The sequence below is a fragment of the Molothrus ater genome, chromosome 10 (genome assembly GCF_012460135.2).
Source record: "Molothrus ater isolate BHLD 08-10-18 breed brown headed cowbird chromosome 10, BPBGC_Mater_1.1, whole genome shotgun sequence".
Lineage (NCBI taxonomy): Eukaryota > Metazoa > Chordata > Aves > Passeriformes > Icteridae > Molothrus > Molothrus ater.
In genome coordinates, this window is record NC_050487.2 from 814,339 (window position 1) to 833,097 (window position 18,759).

Below are 18,759 nucleotides of genomic sequence, written 5' to 3' on the forward strand. Positions count from 1 at the left end.
TTTGATCACAAATGGATGGGTCTGGTACAGAGGTGACAGGGTGCAGTTCTTTGTCTGGGATGCAGTCTGTCAGAGCAGCAGCCTTTCTGACCTAGAGAAATGTTCCTTCTACTTCACCCTGTGGATCTACGAAGCATTTAATCAGATGAGGACAGCCAAAAAGCCTGGCAACAAGGTCTGTGATAAGTGAGATCTCCTTTCCCTACCCTTCACCTGCAGGTAACTTTGGTGATTAGTGACTCTGACTATGGCCTGGGGTTTTTTCTTAGTAGTGAAGAAAAAAAATGGGGCATCAGTTGCTGATTATGACTGTTGTGCAGAGTTCTGAAATAAAACCAGTGGTATGTGGCTGAACCTGTCTGATAAGAAGTTCTTTTTAAAAAGTAATAATGTCTTCGTCACAGCAATGAGGAGATAAATTATATGTTAAATGGCAAAGCACAGCACTGCATATTTTATACTCTGTAATGACTTAAGAGTTCATCATGATAAATGTTTAAAATGGGCATGAAAATAATTAAATGTGATGCACTGCTACCTGTGCTGAGATCTCTTCCACTCACTTAATTCTTGCTCCCTTGCCTTTTGCACAGTCACTGTTCAATATCCCTTTTAAAGAATATGAAAAGGCAGAAAAAGTAAAACATTTTATGATGAAAGGCTGCACAGTTAACAAATGGACAAGTGAAGTTGCCTTGAAGCTTTCCCACTGCCTGTAAAAAATGTGGTTTAGGTTTTACACAGGTGGAATAATATTTAAATGTCAGATCTGGGCTTTGTTCCCCCCTTTAATATAAATGTCAGCAGCATTTTGTTGGGAACTTTTTGTTTCACCTTCCACTTTGATAAATTCTGACTGGCTTTCAGTCTTGCCATCTACCTTTGTATATTCATAACTCTGTTGACCAAAGTTCTGCATCAGTTGTTTTGGTTTTTTTTCCAGAAGCCATGGAATTAAAATTAATGGAATTAATTAATTAGAATTAAATGCAAGTGGTGAACCAGGCATATTCCAAACCAGCAACTGGGGACAAGTGTTTTAGTGTCAGTGATGAGGGGAATAAAATACCATTAATCCCCCCAGTCATATACAAGGCTTCATTAGCTTCATTAGCACTTGGGCCACTGGTTGATTATATGAAAAAAAGAGGGTTTTCCTTGCTGGGGAGGGAAAGCAGAACCAGTAGCACTCCTGTCTGGAGTGAGTAATGTGTCACCATGATATTTTCTGAAAAATCCCTTCACCAGGATTTCTCCTCCTGGGAAGCCTCAGCTTCTCCTTGTTTTGCTGCTTTGGAATGTGATTTGGAGATTGTTTACCCAGCATGTGAATTGTTTTAATTTAATGACCAATCATGGTTCAGCTGTGTCGAGGCTCTGAGGAGTCACATGTTTTTATTCATTCTTGTGAAGCCTTCTGATGTATCCTTTCTCTTTCTTTAGTATAGATATAATCTAATATAATATAATATAATTAATATAATATGCCTTCTGAGAACTTGGAGTCAAATTCTCATCTCTCACCTTGTCCTGGGGACCTCACAAACACCACAGGTAATGGAATACCAGAGAGAAGAAATAGTCAAATCTCCTAAATACTCTCCCACTCTGCTGTTGGGTCAGACATCTCTTAGAAATCTGTACAAGATTTATAAAAAAAAACCCAGATGGTGTCAGAAGATTGGTGTTTGGTACCAGAGTTATCTGTGCTTCAGATCAGCAGGCAGGGGCTGCTGAAATCGCACTGCAGGGAGGAATCCCTTTATCCATCATGAGCTCCCTGCTCCTGCCCTTGCTTTCCAACACAATTCTGTGCCCTCACAACCCCAGAGGCTTTTCTGGCTGCCATTCATCCCAAAATCACATTGGTGGCATGGCAGCAGTGGGCTGTTGGGAGTGCTGGTCCCACTGGGGCTGGAGAAAATGCCATGGAAAGTGTCCCCAGCTGCTGTCACCCTCCTTAGCACAGGCACTGGCATGGGGACACTTTTGGTCTATTCAGTAATGCCTTCTGTTGGCCCTCCTGAGATGGTGTTACCCCTTTAATTTCTATGTATCTGATACCTTAGCAAACAGAATTCCCATTTTCTGTGTGGGTTTTTCCTTTTGTTTTCCATAGGTTTTTTCTATTTTTCTTGCATTTAGTGCAAATAGATTTCACTAATCTGAAATAGCAACAACTTCCTTTTTGAAAAAATAAAGCAAAAAAAGCCTGGTCTTACCATAGAGACTATTTCTGCCCTACCCTGCTAATGCCACCTATTTCACTTCCCAAAAAACCCTCTATGGTTCAGTGTCATTTATGTCATCCCTAAATGATACTAAAGCAGCCAAGAGTTCTCCTATCTCATCATTCTTTGGAGAGCTGACTACTAGCACTTCCAAATGGAAATATATTTCTGTAAAACCTTTTTAAGCTGTCTGTAATGATGCATAAACTGAGATGTAATGTTTTAAGGATTTGCATGAAAACCCACTGTGCTCATGGTACATTGTCCCTGAGTTACAAGGCTTTTATAGCAGCTTTTTAGTGGATTCAGATAGTTAGAGATGTTCAGCTGAATTCTGTCAGAACTTTTTTGGACATGTTAAATCTCTGCTTTTTCACATGTTGCAACTCTTGAGAAAGCAGTGCTTTAAAGGGGTTGCAGAGCCTGTGCAGCTGCTGGTGCTGCCCTGTGTCAGGGGCAGAGCAGCCCTGACAGGAGATTGTCACCATGATATTTTCTGAAAAAACCTCTTTGCCCAGGATTTCCTCCTGAGAAGCCTCAAAGGGGAATGAAAACAATAATTATCTGATTCCTCCTCCTGTGTTTGCTGCTTTGGAATGTGGCTTGGACATTGTTTACCAACAGGTGAATGTTTGATTGGCTCCATGTGAATTGTTTTTAATTAATGGCCAATCACCATCAGCTGTGTCAGACTCTGAGTCAGTCATGAGTTTTTATCATTCATTGTTTTCTAGACTTCTGATGTATCCTTTCTCAATAGTTTTAGAATATAATATAATATAATAATAAATCAGCCTTCTGAGAACTTGAAGTCAGATTCTCATCTCTCACCTCGTCCTGGGGACCCTCACAAACACCACAGACAGGCACCTTCACTCTGCCACACTGGCCAAGAGCCTGTGCTGTGCTCAGCACTCCTGATGCCTTCATGGACTTCTGGACAGAGGCCAGACAAAGTTAAGGGAATAAAAAGCAGTTCTATTTATTGAAGGGCCTTCAGGTACATTCAGGTCAGACAAAGCCCCCCAGGGGCTACACCCAAAATGGACCATGGGTCACAGGTTTTCACACTTTTATAACTTTGGTCCATTTGCATATTGGAGGTTCATCTTCCAATTCCAGCTTCAGGTAATGAAGCCATGTACCCCAAGTTTGCTGCCTCCAACTCATTTTTGTTCCCATCTCTCAGGGCCTGAGGCAGTGAGGTGTCCTTGCTTGCCAGGCCTGGAGAGGAATTGTTGTGTCTGCCCAAAATGGGAAAGCAGCAGCTCACACTGTGTTGCCGCCGCTTGGGGTGTGGCGTCCCGGGTCGAGGACAGTTCAGTGGCGGCGCCTCTGCCACATGGGCCAAGCACATGCATACACCAATGTGGTGGACAGTAACTGGCCCTTACTAACGGTTAGTCAGGGTCTTTTATAACAGGGGGTAACGGTCAGTAACAGTAAAAGGGGAGGAGTTCTGCGTGACCTCGCAATATTTCCCCACAACACTGTGGGTGGAGTTTAGAGTTAAACACTAAAGAACTGCAGGACTACAAATGTATGGAAAATATAAAAGCTAAAATTCTGAGGTATGACTCTTGTACCAAACTCCTCTCTGGTACAGAAAGCTCTGCTGCTGAGGACTGGCTCAGCAAGCCAGAGAAAATGAAATGCCCTTTTTTTCCCCCTACTGTCTCCATTAATGTTCCTTTATGAACTTGTAATGCACCTAATTTTTCAGTGTCCAACTTCAGCCCAGAAGGCTCTGTTGGCACGTCCCTCATCATCACGTTATGTTTATTGCAATTTCACCTCCTTGAAAAAAACCCAGATTCTATGTTCCTTTTGGGAGATGAGGGCAGAGTGCCAGTGCTTGCTTAACAAAGTGTGCCTGAGGTGGCTCTGAGGCTACAGCTGCCCTGCCTCCCAAGCAGGCTAGTGTGGGATTTTCAGGGTCCCCCATGGCAGGAAGGAAATGATGAATCTGACTCCATTTTCTTAGAAGGCTAATTTGTTATGATATGATATTATAGAATGCTATACTAAAACTATACTAAATAGAGAAAGGATGCAGACAGAAGGCTTAACAAGATACCAATGAAAAACTCCTCTCGCCAGAGTCCCAACACAGCTGGCTGTGATTGGTCATTAAGTAAAAACAAGTCACATGAAACCAATAAAACAATGACCAGTTGGTAAACAATCTCCAAACCACATTCCAAAGCAGCAAAACACAGGAGAAGCAAATGAGACAATATTGTTTTCCTTTTTCTCTGAGGCTTCTCAGCTTCCCAGGAGAAGAAATTCTGGCAAATGGCTTTTTCCAGAAAATATGACAGTGACAGGCCAGAGTGCATGAGCAAACTGAAATGCAACTCATGTTCTCAGTGGGTAGAAATAAACACTTAAAAAGGGAAAGGAGACTGGGGCCTGGGACACACAGGAGTGCAGAGAGCAATAGCTTGTTCTGCTGTTTACTTTGTGTTCTTCATGTTGTAGTGGCAGCATTGCGTTAGGAGGCCAACAAATCACCCAAGGGCTTTGTTCAGGAAGGTTTCCTAGGAATCAAAGCCACAAGAATTTGTAGGTAGCAAAAGAAAGGCTTTCTTTTTGTACATTGAATCCCCAGAACTGAGTCAAGGTGGAAAGGAAAGGAAAGGAAAGGAAAGGAAAGGAAAGGAAAGGAAAGGAAAGGAAAGGAAAAAGGAAAGGAAAAAGGAAAGGAGGAGGAGAGGAGAAAGGGAGGGAAAGGCTCTTTAATCCAGTTCCTGCAGACCTCTGAACAAACCTCATGTTGCCTCACTGTGTTTGAAGTAAACATCAGGTGCCAGTGCTTTTGATGAGATATACTGAGCTTTACAAACAGACAATAAGGCTAGAGAGGTCTCCAGCAAAAATGCATTCCACAGAGCAGACTGACACACACAGGCATTTTGAGGTTACTCAGACAGATAAGGCTAAGGATGGAGTTAATGCTCTGAGTATGGGACATCAATTTGCAATGAAGCAAAAGAAATATAATTTGTGGCATTTAGGTTTTAAAGCACATTATGTGAAAATATATAAAGGCAGTTGTCTGACTAAAGCCAGTTGAATTTGTATACTGTGCTGTGCTGTTTTTGATTTAGGACAACATGCTGATATTTACACTAGGCAAAAGAACTGGGGAACACCTCTGGTGTGGGATTTAGTGCGATAGTTTTGAATTAAGGTACCAAAAAATGAGAGTGGCCAAGCCTGTTTGTTCAGGTCCAATTCTTGGTCTCAAACCCTGGTGTTTGCTGATAAAGGGTAGTTAAACTCATAGGCTTTGTAGTGGTGATAAAAGCTGAAATATTACAGTATGCCAGGAGTGATTCTGCTCTCACACTGCTGCACTGTGGCAAGCTGCCAGACTCCTTGTGAAAGTGGGGCTGGCAATTTGTGCTCTCTTTTGCAGAGCAAAGCCCAGATCTGAGCTGGCAAATGCCTGATTCACAGACTTTGAGTGTGTTGAGCAAAAAGGAGCTGTAAGAAATTGCTTGCTATAATCTAAACTCAGCTGAAAGGCTGTTCTGATTCCTATTTGACTGTTTTCCATAGCCAGCTTTTTAAAATGTCTTCTGTTGTTAATTCACAGTCCTTAAATATTTCTTTAATAATTTTCTTTGTTGCCATTGAAAAAAATTCTTTGATCTCATGATTTAAAAATACAACTGGCAAAATAAAAATTGAAAGGCTTATGATATTTTTATGAATATAAGTTTGTTTAATAAGTATGAAGGCTGCTCTTCTATCATGAGAAGGAAATATGGTGCCAGGGCAGCTGCTGCATCTCCTTTTTCTTTATTGATGTCTTTTCCTCTTCTGTAGCTGAAATTGCTGAAAGCTGGAGCTCCTGCTTGTCCCAACTCCCTCCCCTCTGCTGGCATCTTTCAGCAGCTACCAAAGATGATCCCACCACCTTTCAGGGCATTTCTCTCATGCCTCCTCCTTTTTCATTGCATCGAACTTAAACTCTCAAACTTATCACCTGCATTCGTCATTATGTTCACTTTCTGTTGCCTTGCTCTGTTGCATTCCCTCCATTCTGCTCCTGGTGGCAGATTCAGTGCCCAGTTTGGCTGATTTCATTTTTGGTAATACCAGATGCTACCCAGAAGCATCCCCTTTCCTCAGGTTCTATGTGATATAAAGAAACTTTGGTAGCAAATGGGAATTCCCTCTTAAAAATTAGATGGAGGGGGGGAAATGGCACTTTTTTTTGAGGCAGGCCTTTAAGGCATTGTGAGCTCCAGTTGTGTTTTTGACAAGGAAATCAGCTTGCTGTCCTAAACAGCTCCTGTTGCCAATATCCCCAGTGTTCCAGCTGGGTTTTTCTGTGGGAGCAGGAGCAGAACAGGGCTGGAGGGGGCAGCCCTGCAAAGCCAAGGTTCTCTAGGACTGCCCCTGGCTCTGAGTCTGAGCTGTGCTCTGCCAGGTTAAACACTGACCGTGCTTTTGAGGCAGCCTGAAGAATTTTGGTACCCAGTCCCTTCTAAATCCCCAAAGTGCTGACAGCAAAGTCCTCTGGCAATAAGGATTAACTATTGTGGTTGTTAATATTATTATCTCTGCTTTAATTGAAGGGATGGAACCACAGTCAGGTTAAAAACTATTTATTGCTCAGTCTCAGAGGCCATGAGGTTTAAGAGAGCAAGGATTCAGCCACAGCTCAAAGTGGCCACACGTTCTTTGTTACAAGCCAATATAGAACTTTCTCATCCAATGGACAGTTGCCACAAAGTTCATTTTGTTTTTCTAACCTATCACATTTACTCACTTCTGCTGCACTGTGGATACTTTTAGCCAATGGGCTCCTATCACAAATTCTATTTGTGATACTAATATGAATTATTATGTATTACTATATATATATATACACTTTATATGCTAATATATACATAGTATATTACTACTGTATACTAATATATACTAATAGAACTAATATGTTTTATTATAACATTTAAACTCTTAGCTTACTCTATACACACTATACTATAAACCCTTCACCATCTTATTAATACCAATTTTACTTACTTAAGGCATATTCTTACTTAGAACTATAGAAATATATGTTCGTGATTTTTCTGCTTAATATCTGTATATTGTATTTTTACATCAATCCAAGCTTCTTCCAAGGCTGCAGATCAAACCCTTCAGTGTCTGTGGAAGTTTCTGTTTTTCCATTTCCACAAATACCCACAGAGGATGGAGCAGGTGTGTGCTGTGCTGGGAGTATTAAACTCTCCCTGAGGTGTGAGGCTGGGGCAGTGTCACTGTGGGTCCCCAGGGGGATCACAGCTGAGCCCAGGGTTCCTGCAGGCTGGGAGGGAGCACAGGAGGCTGCAGCCTGGCCCTGCCTTGCCATTCTGTTTAGTGCCTCTCAGAGCCCTTCCCCTGCTCTGGATCAGGGCTCTGCTGCAGCTGCTCTGATGAGTGCCTCAGGGAGTCATTTCAGGAGATGAGATGTGTGGTGTTTGTGAGGTCCCCAGGACGAGGGGAGAGATGAGAATCTGACTTCAAGTTCTCAGAAGGCTGTTATGTTATGTTATGTTATGTTACGTTACATTACGTTACATTACGTTATGTTATGTTAAAACTACACTAAGGAAAGAGAAAAAGGCTAGGCAAGAATGCTAATGAAAGCTCGTGACTGACTCCTCAGAGTCCGACACAGCTGGTCGTGATTGGTCATTAATTAAAAACAATTCACATGCTTGGATAAACAATCTCCAGACCACATTCCAGAGCAGCAAAACAGGGAGAAGCTGAGGCTTCTCATCTTGCCAGAAGAAGAAATCCTGGTGAAGGGATTTTTCAGAAAATATAATAATATAAAAATATAAAATAATCCCTGCTGTGGATTCACCTGCACAGGTTCCTGCCACTGAGAAACAGCCAGACCCCAGAGAAACCCAAACCCACTGAGAAACTGTCAGACCCCAGAGAAACCTCAAACCTACTGAGACCCCAGAGAAACCCAAAGCCATTGAGATCCCAGAGAAACCCCAAAGCCACTGAGAAACTGCCAGACCCCAGGCAGCCTGAAAGCTCCTTCACCTTGGTGGGGTCTTGGCCTGTTTATCAGCTCTGAAATTTGCAGCTGAGGAAAGAAGTTATGACTAAAAAAAGACCCCTATTCCCTCTCCTGCAGCCATTTCCAAACAGGTCTGCTCCCCTCTGGGACTGTTCGTTGCCAGCTGGGAAGGGAGGCTGGTACCTCATGGCCAGGAGCAGGGCAGGGACAGAGAACTCATACTTCAGCCATTCTCCTGATTAATTAAAAAAAAATCCAAGAAATGTGGTTATAACCCAGGGAGGAAACTCTTCCAACAAAGCAAGCCTTGAGCTGGAACACACTCACACATCTTACAGGTCACCCAGCATATGTAGAATAAAACATCAGCTCCTGCTCATCAGATTTGGGGTGAGAAACCACACGGGCTAGAAGCTTTAGGAATGGATTATGAAGATATAAATTAAAAGGCAGAGTCCAGAGAAAAGAAATGCTTCATTCCAGAGTTAATTTAACCATGTTTAGAGTTGGGTGTCCCAAAGGACACTTAGCCTTCTGTTTCTCAGTGGCTGTCATTTTCAAAGGGGGAAAGAGAGGGACAGAAAAGGAGGGACCTCACCTCAAAGGATAAGGCTGAATATTTTTACAATATTTAACTTTTCAGCCTGTTTTCTGGGCATCAGTGAGTGAATCCCAGTTAGCTGTGCCTCAGGGTAAGGAGCTCAGGAGCTGAGTCACAACAGAGCAGAGGCAGTGCTACATCAGGAGCAGAACCAGAGCTGTGAGCCCTGAGTGCAGCAGCAGAGGAGCACCACTGAACAGCTGCCAAGGATCGTTCACCCCCTCTGATGCTCTCCCATTTTTTGCTGCATTAGTTACAGTTTCTGACAATGACCTCTCTTGGCTCAAGGGAATTTTTTTTTAAAGAAAAATTTCTCTATTTAAATTTCATGCATTGTGAATCTCCTCAGAATCTGTCAGGGGTTAGTTCTACATCTGACTGACATTCTTTAGATAAAAATAGTTCTGGGGAATTAACCCTTACTGATGCAGGGTGACCCCAATGTAGGTAATAATGTGTTCAGCCTTCTGAATCCATGATTCAGAAGACTGAACAAATACTTTATTAAGCTATACTATATTACATTAATACTATACTAAATTATGTACTAAAGAGATACTATACTGAAGAATACTAAACAATACTAAAGAAAATATATATAAAAATATAAGGAAATATATATATATACTAAAACAAACCCCGTGACTGTCTGAGACAGCCAGGACACAGCTTTGACCCAACTGGCCAAGGGAACAAAACAACCTTCACCAGTGTCCAATAATCAAATCCCTTTGGGTAAACAATCTCCATAACATATTCCACATGTGCAAAACAACAGGAGCAGTGAAAGAGATAAGAATTGTTTTTCTCTGAGCTTCTCACTGCCTTCCTAGGAAAAATCCTGGGAGAGAGTTGTGCCTGCTGCTTCTGTGAAGAGAGCTGTGGGCACAAACCCTTTCTTTGATAAGCCTCTATCTTGTGAGCAAATGGTACCTCATGCTAGGAAAGGAATGGAGATTTCATGGGAGCCTTCAGGGGAAAGCAGCCCTCACTTTTCAGGGCTCCAAATGCCAGTTCCAAAACCAAATGGCTTTAAATAGAAAGGTTAATCAGTTCTTGGGGAAACTGAGGATGTCTTAGCCCACACCATGTTTAGTTTGCCAAAAGGAACAATCTTCCCACCCAGGGGTCGAGCCTGGTGGAGGATCTGGAGGGAGAGGCATTTATCAAATCAGAGACTGGAACAGGTCAGGAATGCTTTAAAAATGAAATGGCAATTGGTGTCAGAGCTGCTGTAGGTGCTCATGAATGTGCTCCCCTGTCCCTGGAGCTCTCTGGGAGTGTTTTGTGTGGAGCCCAGTTAATGTGCTCATTTACTTCCACAAACTGCACTTTTACTCTTCCCCAGGATTCTGCACAGGTTTCTGCTATCCCACAGACAGGAGAACGTGGATTTCCTTATGTTTTGCTATAAACCAGCTGGGCAATAAGTGATCACATATTACAGTGATCACACTGACAGTGTTGGATCACTTGAGGACAGAATAAAGAGGCAAAAATCAGTGATGTTCACAGTCAATTTCTCTGTGGGGTCAACAAGCAGTTTGGTTTTGTTTGCTTCTGCATTTGACAGATTGTGAAATTACTGTCTTACTGTTTATAGGGCAAATAAAGAGCTCAGTACTATTTGAGTGCCTTGAAATATCTGTGCTACAAAAGATTTTCAAGAGTTTACCATGGAAATATCTCTCAAGTAGTTTATAACTCTCATAATTGCATTCTTTCTTTCCTTTGGTTTTACATATGAACAGGAAACAGAAACTTGTTACTTGTATCTCTGCTTCCTGTAAATGCCAGAAACAGTGTCATCATGCCAAAAAAAATTAAAATAAAAGAAAAAGAAAAAAATGCTGTAATATTATTTTACTGGTATTTAAAAATACTTTTATTTTTTATTTTAATCTTATACAATTGTTGTTTTTTTCCCAGATCACCCAATCCTTTCTGCTACAGCAGAGTTAATTTCCACCATGGATGCCAGGCTGCTCCTCTGTTGATGCTGATCTTGGCAGGTCAGCCCACTGGCACCAGGTAAGATTGTGTAATTATACTCAAATAGATTGGTATTTTCCCAATAAATTCTCTAATATTTTTTAAATCTTGCTCTGTGCATAAAACCCATCTCTGAAAGAAATGGTAAATAATGTATTTCAGCCCAGAAAGGAGATGTTTTATTTTCAACAGCACATATGCCAGTGAATGCCAGGGTAGTGATGCCTTGTTGGGACTACCTAAAAACAGAGACAGACAAAACTAAGGCAATAAAAAGCAGTTCTATTTATTGAAGGGCCTTCAGGTACATTCAGGTCAGACGAAGCCCCCCAGGGGCTACACCCAAAAATGGACCATGGCTCACAGGTTTTCACACTTTTATAACTTTGCATTTTGGGGGTAATCTTCCAATTCTAGATTCAGGTAATGAAGTCATTTACCCCAAGTTTGCTGTCCCCAACTCATTTTTGTTCACATCTCTCAGGGCCTGAGGCAGTGAGGTGTCCTTGCTTGCCAGGCCTGGAGAGGAATTGTTGTGTCTGCCCAAAATGGGAAAGCAGCAGCTCACACTGTGGGTGGAGTTTAGAGTTATACACTAAAGAACTGCAGGATTACAAATACATGAAAAATATAAAAGCTAAAATGCTAAGTCATCAGTAGCCAGATCCAGCCTGCACTGCTTCTTGCTGTCTTTGCCTCTGCCCTGGCTGCTGTGGCTCCAGCTGTGCTGGCTCCAGAGCCCTGTGGGTCCTGCCTGGCTCAGTCCTGCACTGCCAGGCTCTGCTCTTGAGCCAAGGCAGGACTTCAGTGCCTACTGCTCCAGGGGAGCTTCTGGGGACTTCTGCTCCTCAAGCCCTTGTCAAACAGGGAGATGTAGGTTCATTTTTGACCAAAAGCAGCTCTTGGTTTCTCTGGGTCTGCATTGAAGGCACTGAGACAGTAGTTTCATGTTGGGACTCAAGTGTTTATTATTTCATATCAGTCAAACAGTCTCACTGCTGTGAGTTCTGCAGCTTTTCATTAGAAGGCACAAAATGGTCAACAATCTCTTGGTACAAGGTCTCCTAAGACTAACCTGTCCAGTTAAGAACTGACACCTGGATTATTTTCCCTTTTAACCCAAGAACTGATCCCACAGAGCCCCCAGTGCAGACTTTTCTGCCCAATTCCAAAATGCCACCCAAACCCATGGCGAAGAAGGAAGAAGAAGCATGAAGAAGAAACCCAGGACAACACCCTGTGCCTCCATCCTGCTGCCATCCACAACACACTAAAAACCCCAAACCCTCAATTTCTCACCCAGTGATGCACCTGCACTGCTCTCTATAATCTATTGCACACTTTTGTGGGTTCCAGTCTGTCTTGAAGTCTGGGAAACTTTCTCCATGGATGAGGGTCAGAGTCAGTGCTGCCCTGGGGGTCAGGGCAGCCCAGAGCAGACACAGGAATATTCTCTGTGCCCTGGGTTTGCACAAGTGGCAAGGAATGAATCATTCTGACTGTCAGGGTTTGCTCACTGTCTGTAGTTGTGTGGAACATCTAAGGTCGCCAAGCTTTGCTTTCACCCCTCACCTTCCTGAACAGAAAGAAATATCCACAGCAAGGTAAGTGACATTCAAAGTCAGGCTCCTCCTGGATGGCTTTTCAAAGTTGGTGGGCTAATCTTGTAATCCAAACAAAAATCAAAGTAAAATTCCCCTTTCTGCAATTCCTTATCTGAAACACTCAGCCAAAACACTCTTCTATCAACTTCAGCAAGGGCCTAAATGGGCTTCAAAGGTGTTTCAGTTTTTTAGATCAAGGTGGGTTTGGTGCTGTGAATGAGATAAACTTGCAGCTACAGGAAAGTCAAAGGAAAATCAGAAATAGTCCTTTTAGTTCCACATGCAAAGGCACCTTTTGATGTGCCTGCTGAATTGTGTTCATCAGAAGTAAAGGCTAATCTTCCCCTTGACATTTACTGAGTTGGTTGATTACTTCTCTTCTGAACCATCCATGTGGAGCATTGCAGGATTTTATAAATTATTTCCTGGAAATGCTTCATATTAAGAGGTTTGTCCAATTCCTCATTTAAGCTCTGCACATTCATAATTGAGATCTTACAAAGTAAAGCAAAAAAAAAGGTTTTTTTAAAAAATCAAACCTGGTAGAACTCACTGGGAAGAAAAAAAAATATTGATGAGACAAAACATTTTACCTGCAGCATCCAGAATTCTTTTGACTGTCATAAAACCACTTCCTGAGATTAAGTGAAGGCTAATGTGGCAGGAGAATGAGCTGCAGGGCAATGAGGGGACTCACCATGTATCCTCTGCTGAAGAAAACCATTTTAATTCCCTCCATGGCCATTTATCTGAATTTTCTTTTTAATTCTTGTCCTCTGTGCATGTGAGAGGAATGCCTGTGGAAAGGAAATAGTTATTAGGATATATATAGTTAAATATCTATGCATATATTTGTTTTATACTGGAATAACAGTGGGAGATAACAGACCCAGGAGAGGTCAGATCCCACTATATAGATTGAACAGGAAGTAGCCATTGTCCCACAGGGCTGACAACTCTGTGAAGACAGAAAAAGAATAATTTCTGTCCCTGTTTCTAGAAAAATTGATGAAAAGCAAACATAAGGATTCTGATTTCTTTATTCTACAGATCTGTAAAGGCCTTAAAAAGGGATGAAAATTTCAAATTCATTCTTCCCTTTTAAAAGTCTGAGAATAGGCATTGTCCCGCAGGTATTAGATGCAAAGATTTTCTTTAAATCTGGGTCCAAATCTAATGTCAGCCAGGCTCTCTGTAGGGCAGGAACCTCCCATCTCAGAGCTTGCACCTCTCAAGTCTGTGCAGTGGTGACCCAGAAATGGGCAGGAGCACCTTCTGGGTCACTGTGTCCAGCCCTCTCCCACTGCCATCCATCCCCTCCAACCCCATCTAGAAACCTTTCTGTCCTCACCTTAAAACTGAATGAATCCCTGGTGACAAAGCTGTCACCAGCTTCTCTCCCCTCTGTGATGTCAAAGGAGGTGGTTTAAAGAAAAATCTGTGGGTTGCTCACTCTAATTTGTTCTCTGCCAGTGTTGTCCTTTGGCCCAGGTTCTCCTCCTTCCCTTGTGTTTGCCCTTCTCTTTCCCAGTGCCTCTTTGGATTTGCTGGCAGCAGGCTGAGCTGTGGCTTTGCAAGGCTACAGGAGGTTTATTTACACACTCTCCTGTTGCAGTAGGGTAGGAAAAATATAAGAGAAAGGCCCCATAAAATCAGGCCTGCTCTGTTAGATGAGTGGCCTGTCATTTCTTCTAAACAAAGCTAGCACTTTGCAAGTTCCCATGTGAGAACAATCCTGGTGTGAGCAGTTCCTTAACATAATTTTTTCCTAGGGAAAAACAACTAGCACCTATAGAAACATTAAATCCGTCCCATGAGAACCAGTGAAGAAAACATCTGTAAAGTATTTAAGAGTAGAGAGATTTGATAGACAAGTAAAATACCTATTACTAATCAATAGACTAATTGGCAAGAAAGTTACTGACCAATTGGAGTCACACATGAGGTCTGTAAAACAGTAAAAAAAGGAGAACATGGAGCAATAAGAAAAGCCTTTGATACATTGCTCAGTGTCTCTACAACAACACTTTCCTACCAGCTCACCTCTCCCCAGCCCCTGGGATGCTGAGAGCCCTTCTCCACCCCTCCTGCAGGTGGAATAGGTCACTGCTCAGATGGGGTGATCAGAAATGGTGTTTCAGGTGGTTGCCTCATCCAGGCATTCCCTTCAGCAGATACCCAAGCTCAGCTCCCTTCTGAATCTCAACAGTTATTTCACTCCAAACAGACACCAAGCCATAAGGCATTCTGACCTGGTTATATTTTCAGTCACCTGTGGGCTCTGTTGCACTCAGTAGAAGAACTCAAATGTTAAAATGGAGTGGCTCTGTCCCATTGCACTGTCCCAAGTCTGGAGCGCCGGGCTAGGAAAATCATTCTCTTTCCTTCCCTGTGTCAGTGCTCCCATAACTGAGGAGAGCCTCACCTCTCTCCCCTGCAAGACACAAATCTGGAGCTGTCTGGGGAACATTCTGGCACATGTGTCCTCCTTTTCCCTGAAGCAGAAGCAGGAACTGAACTCAGCTCTCCTTATTCCAAGGGAAAGGCAGGTGCTGCATCCAAGTAAAGAGCTTTTTGTCAGTTTGATGGCATAAAGAATAACTGCAGTTGAGTGGCTGCACTGAACATCTGCAGGTCAGCCTGGGCTGGGTTTTGTTTAGGGTCATTAGGCCTGATGCACTGGGGACTGAAAAGGTGGGAAAAGAAGAGTGCCCAGCTCTGCTTCCCTGGCTCTCTGTCCCCTGAGAGCCACAGGGGACAGGTGACTTTCTGCTGGTTTGCTGCTCAATCCCATGGAGTGCAGATGAGAGGGTGTGCACAGAGCTGGAGCACAGGCTCAGCATCCCTGCTGGGGGACAGGGACAGGGCAGTTGCTTCAGGGCCTGCAGTGCCTGGGATGCCTTGGGATTTAACTTTTGTATTTTCAGATCCTGTACTGCTTTAGTGTAGAACTCTAAATTCCATAGCCTGTCAGCTACTCTTTTATTCAGACAAAACAATTTCTCTCTAGGCATGAAACTCAAGGACACCTTACTGCCTCAGGCCCCAAAAAGTACAAACAAAAGTGAGTTGAGGGGGAAACTTGGAGTAAATGACTTCATGAGCTGAAGCTGTAATTGGAAAATTAACCCCTGATATGTAAATGTACCAAACTTACAATTGTCTGAAAAACTGGTGCCCATTGTCCAGCTTGGGTGTAGCCGCTGGGAGGCTGTGACTGCCCAAGGTGAACCTGTTTGAGGCCTTTAATAAATCCCCACTTTATTCTCTGAACCTTGTCCAGCCTCTGCTCTAAGGAGCCACTCCAAGGCACCAGCTGGAGTCAGCTCCAGTGGTCCAAGGTTTCTGATTCCACAGTGGGAATTCCTGCAGTGGGCACAGCTTCCTGTTGCCACACAGCTTGGGTCCATAATTATTGGTTTCTCTGGGTCTGCATTGAAGGCACTTGAGACAGTAGTTTCATGTTCGGACTCAAGTGTTTATTATTTCTTATCAGTAAGACAGCCTCACTACTGTGAGTTCAGCAGCTTTTCATTAGAAGGCACAAAATGGCCAACAATCTCTTGGTACAAGGTCTCTAAAGGCTAACCTATCCAGTTAACAACTGACACCTGGATTATTTTCCCTTTGAACCCAAGAACTGATCCCACAGAGCCCCCAGTGCAGACTTTTCTGCCCAATTCCAAAATGCCACCCAAACCCATGGAGAAGAAGGAAGAAGCAGCATGAAGAAGAAACCCAGGACAACACCCTGTGCCTCCATCTTGCTTCCACCCACAACACACTAAAAACCCCAAACCCTCAATTTCTCACCCAGTGATGCACCTGCACTGCTCTCTATAATCTATTGCACACTTTTGTGGGTTCCAGTCTGTCTTGAAGTCTGGGAAACTTTCTCCATGGATGAGGGTCAGAGTCAGTGCTGCCCTGGGGGTCAGGGCAGCCCAGAGCAGACACAGGAATATTCTCTGTGCCCTGGGTTTCCACACATAATGACCCACTAGAGATAGAGATATTTTTCACTTTGGTTGGTCAGCAGGGCAGGAGAATGTGAAGCAGTATTTCTCTTGTTAGGTTTTGCAATACATTTCTCACAAAGTTAACTCCAGAGAAGTAATAGCACAAGGTCAGTTAAACTTGTTATATGAATATTACACTTGGTAATGACCTGAACTTTAAAAAATATCTGCTTCCCATTTCAGAAATGAGACAGCTCAATTCCTTCCTACTTTTCACTTGTTTTAAGGCAGAGAATGGAAGTCGTATCAATTTCTCTGCCAGCATATTAAACCATGATTTTATTAACAAGTAATTGCATTGAGTCTTGGAAAGCAGAAACAGCAGCAGCAAAATGTACTTCTGGAAAGCTGAAAAATGTATTTTAGAGTCCTTTGAATAAAATTGTGAAACTGCTCTAGCAGGATATTTCCCTTCTTTGAGAATAAGATGGGAAAAATTTATATAGGTTATACAGCTGAGAGCTATTTTAAATCTCATTTTGAACTCAAGTAATCTATGAAGTGAATGCTCATCTGGGTGAAAAGATACCCTTGTCCTTTTTTTCTTCTAGACAAAAACAAGCACAAAATATCTGAATGCTTTACAATTTCAAGTGAAAGTCAGAGGGAAGTCCACATTTGAGTTATGTGTGGAATGATTTTATTTCCAGTTTTGGACTAGTATGGATCAGCAGGGAAGGGGAGAGGTTGGTCTCCTGGTATTTCCCAGGCCCATCTCCCATGTGGATGCAGTTATACCCATATAAAGGTGCCAGGGGAATAGGAAAAGAGTCATTGGTACAGGAGACTGAAATGTGATTAAATGAAGTGACATCTACCTTGAGAGAGAGAACAGTGAGAAGAGACTTTATTACACTGTGTGGTGAAACAAGGGAGAAAACCATGAGCTGATGAGACCTCTGATCTTGCAAAGTGTGGGAATTTATAAAATTAGAGTAAAGCTATGAAATGCAAAGTAGTTAATAAACGATACGGTTACAAAGGTTTCTTTTTAGGTGACCCAAGAGGAGGAATTGTGGGTATCCTATAAAATCAGAGGGTTTTGGGAAAGCTGCAAAAGGCAGGCCTCAGAGACAGCAGAACTGGGATTAGAGCTAAGCAGTAACCATGAGATTGGTCAGCAGAAAAATTATATAAGAAGTAGAAAAGTAAGGACAAATAGAACAATGGTCTGTGTATTAATGCTTGTCTAGAATAACTCCCTAAGCTACAGAAAAGTTTATCTAGCAGATATTAGGGAGTTCTAATCTTAATAATAGAGCTCTGTGCATTGTGTTTTAAGGCTCACAAGCAGGTATTGTATTTGAAATAAGCAAGGTTGTTTTAACCAAAGGTACCTGTGCTTATAGTGGTTGGATGGAACTACTGTCAATGTGGTTTTGCTTTGTGTGATTGGTCAAAATACTTTTAAAGTAAGTTGTAACATGAAGTCCTTTGTCTGCTTCCTGGGATGTGAGCTGGTGGCATCTTCCCATTGTCATAACCATGTAATGAGAGTGATGCTGGAAAATAAAACAGCTCAAGGCTCTTTCCCAGCAGTCCTGTCCTGTTTGTGATTTGTACACAGCCCCTGGCTGGTGATACAAAGGAGAGCAGAGCACAAGAAATGTTGGAAGCTAAAGGCAGATAAGACCCAGCAGGAAAAGGTTTTTTGAGGAGTGGCTGGGACAGTCTGCAGAGGGATGCTGTGCATTCTGCATCTCTCAGGGAGGCTGCACCTCTGACCTGTGGTGCCTCTGTGTCGCTCTAGGACACCAAATAAAACCACGTGGACATTGGAATCTTTCAAGTAAAAAGAAGGGCCTTTAATTTCTGACTCCAACATTTATAGACTATTTAAAAGTGACAGTGGGTTGGAGGGTGACAGTGCCACCTCTCCAATGACACTGGACAAACCAACAGTCCATCAAATTTCTCCTCTTCCAGAAAAGAATGCAAAACAATAAGTTATTTACAGAAAGTGTGTGAGAAAGTTTGTTACAAGAATGTAAACACCAGAAGGCTTAGAAGAATTTAGAAGAACAGGGTGACACCTCCAAGCACCAGGTGCTGAGCTCAGAACAGGGGGTAAATTGGGGTAAACAGGTTTATTGTCCAGGTGTAACAGCCTGAAAATAAACAGGATTCTGACTGCACATGAGCCAGTCCCTCAGGGGCTTTCTCGCTCCAAGGCTTCCCTCAGGAGTTTAATCCAGCACAGAGAAGGATGTGCAGGATGGCTTCAGTGATCTGTGCTGTTATCAAAGTGCACTGACAGGATCATGGCTGCAAG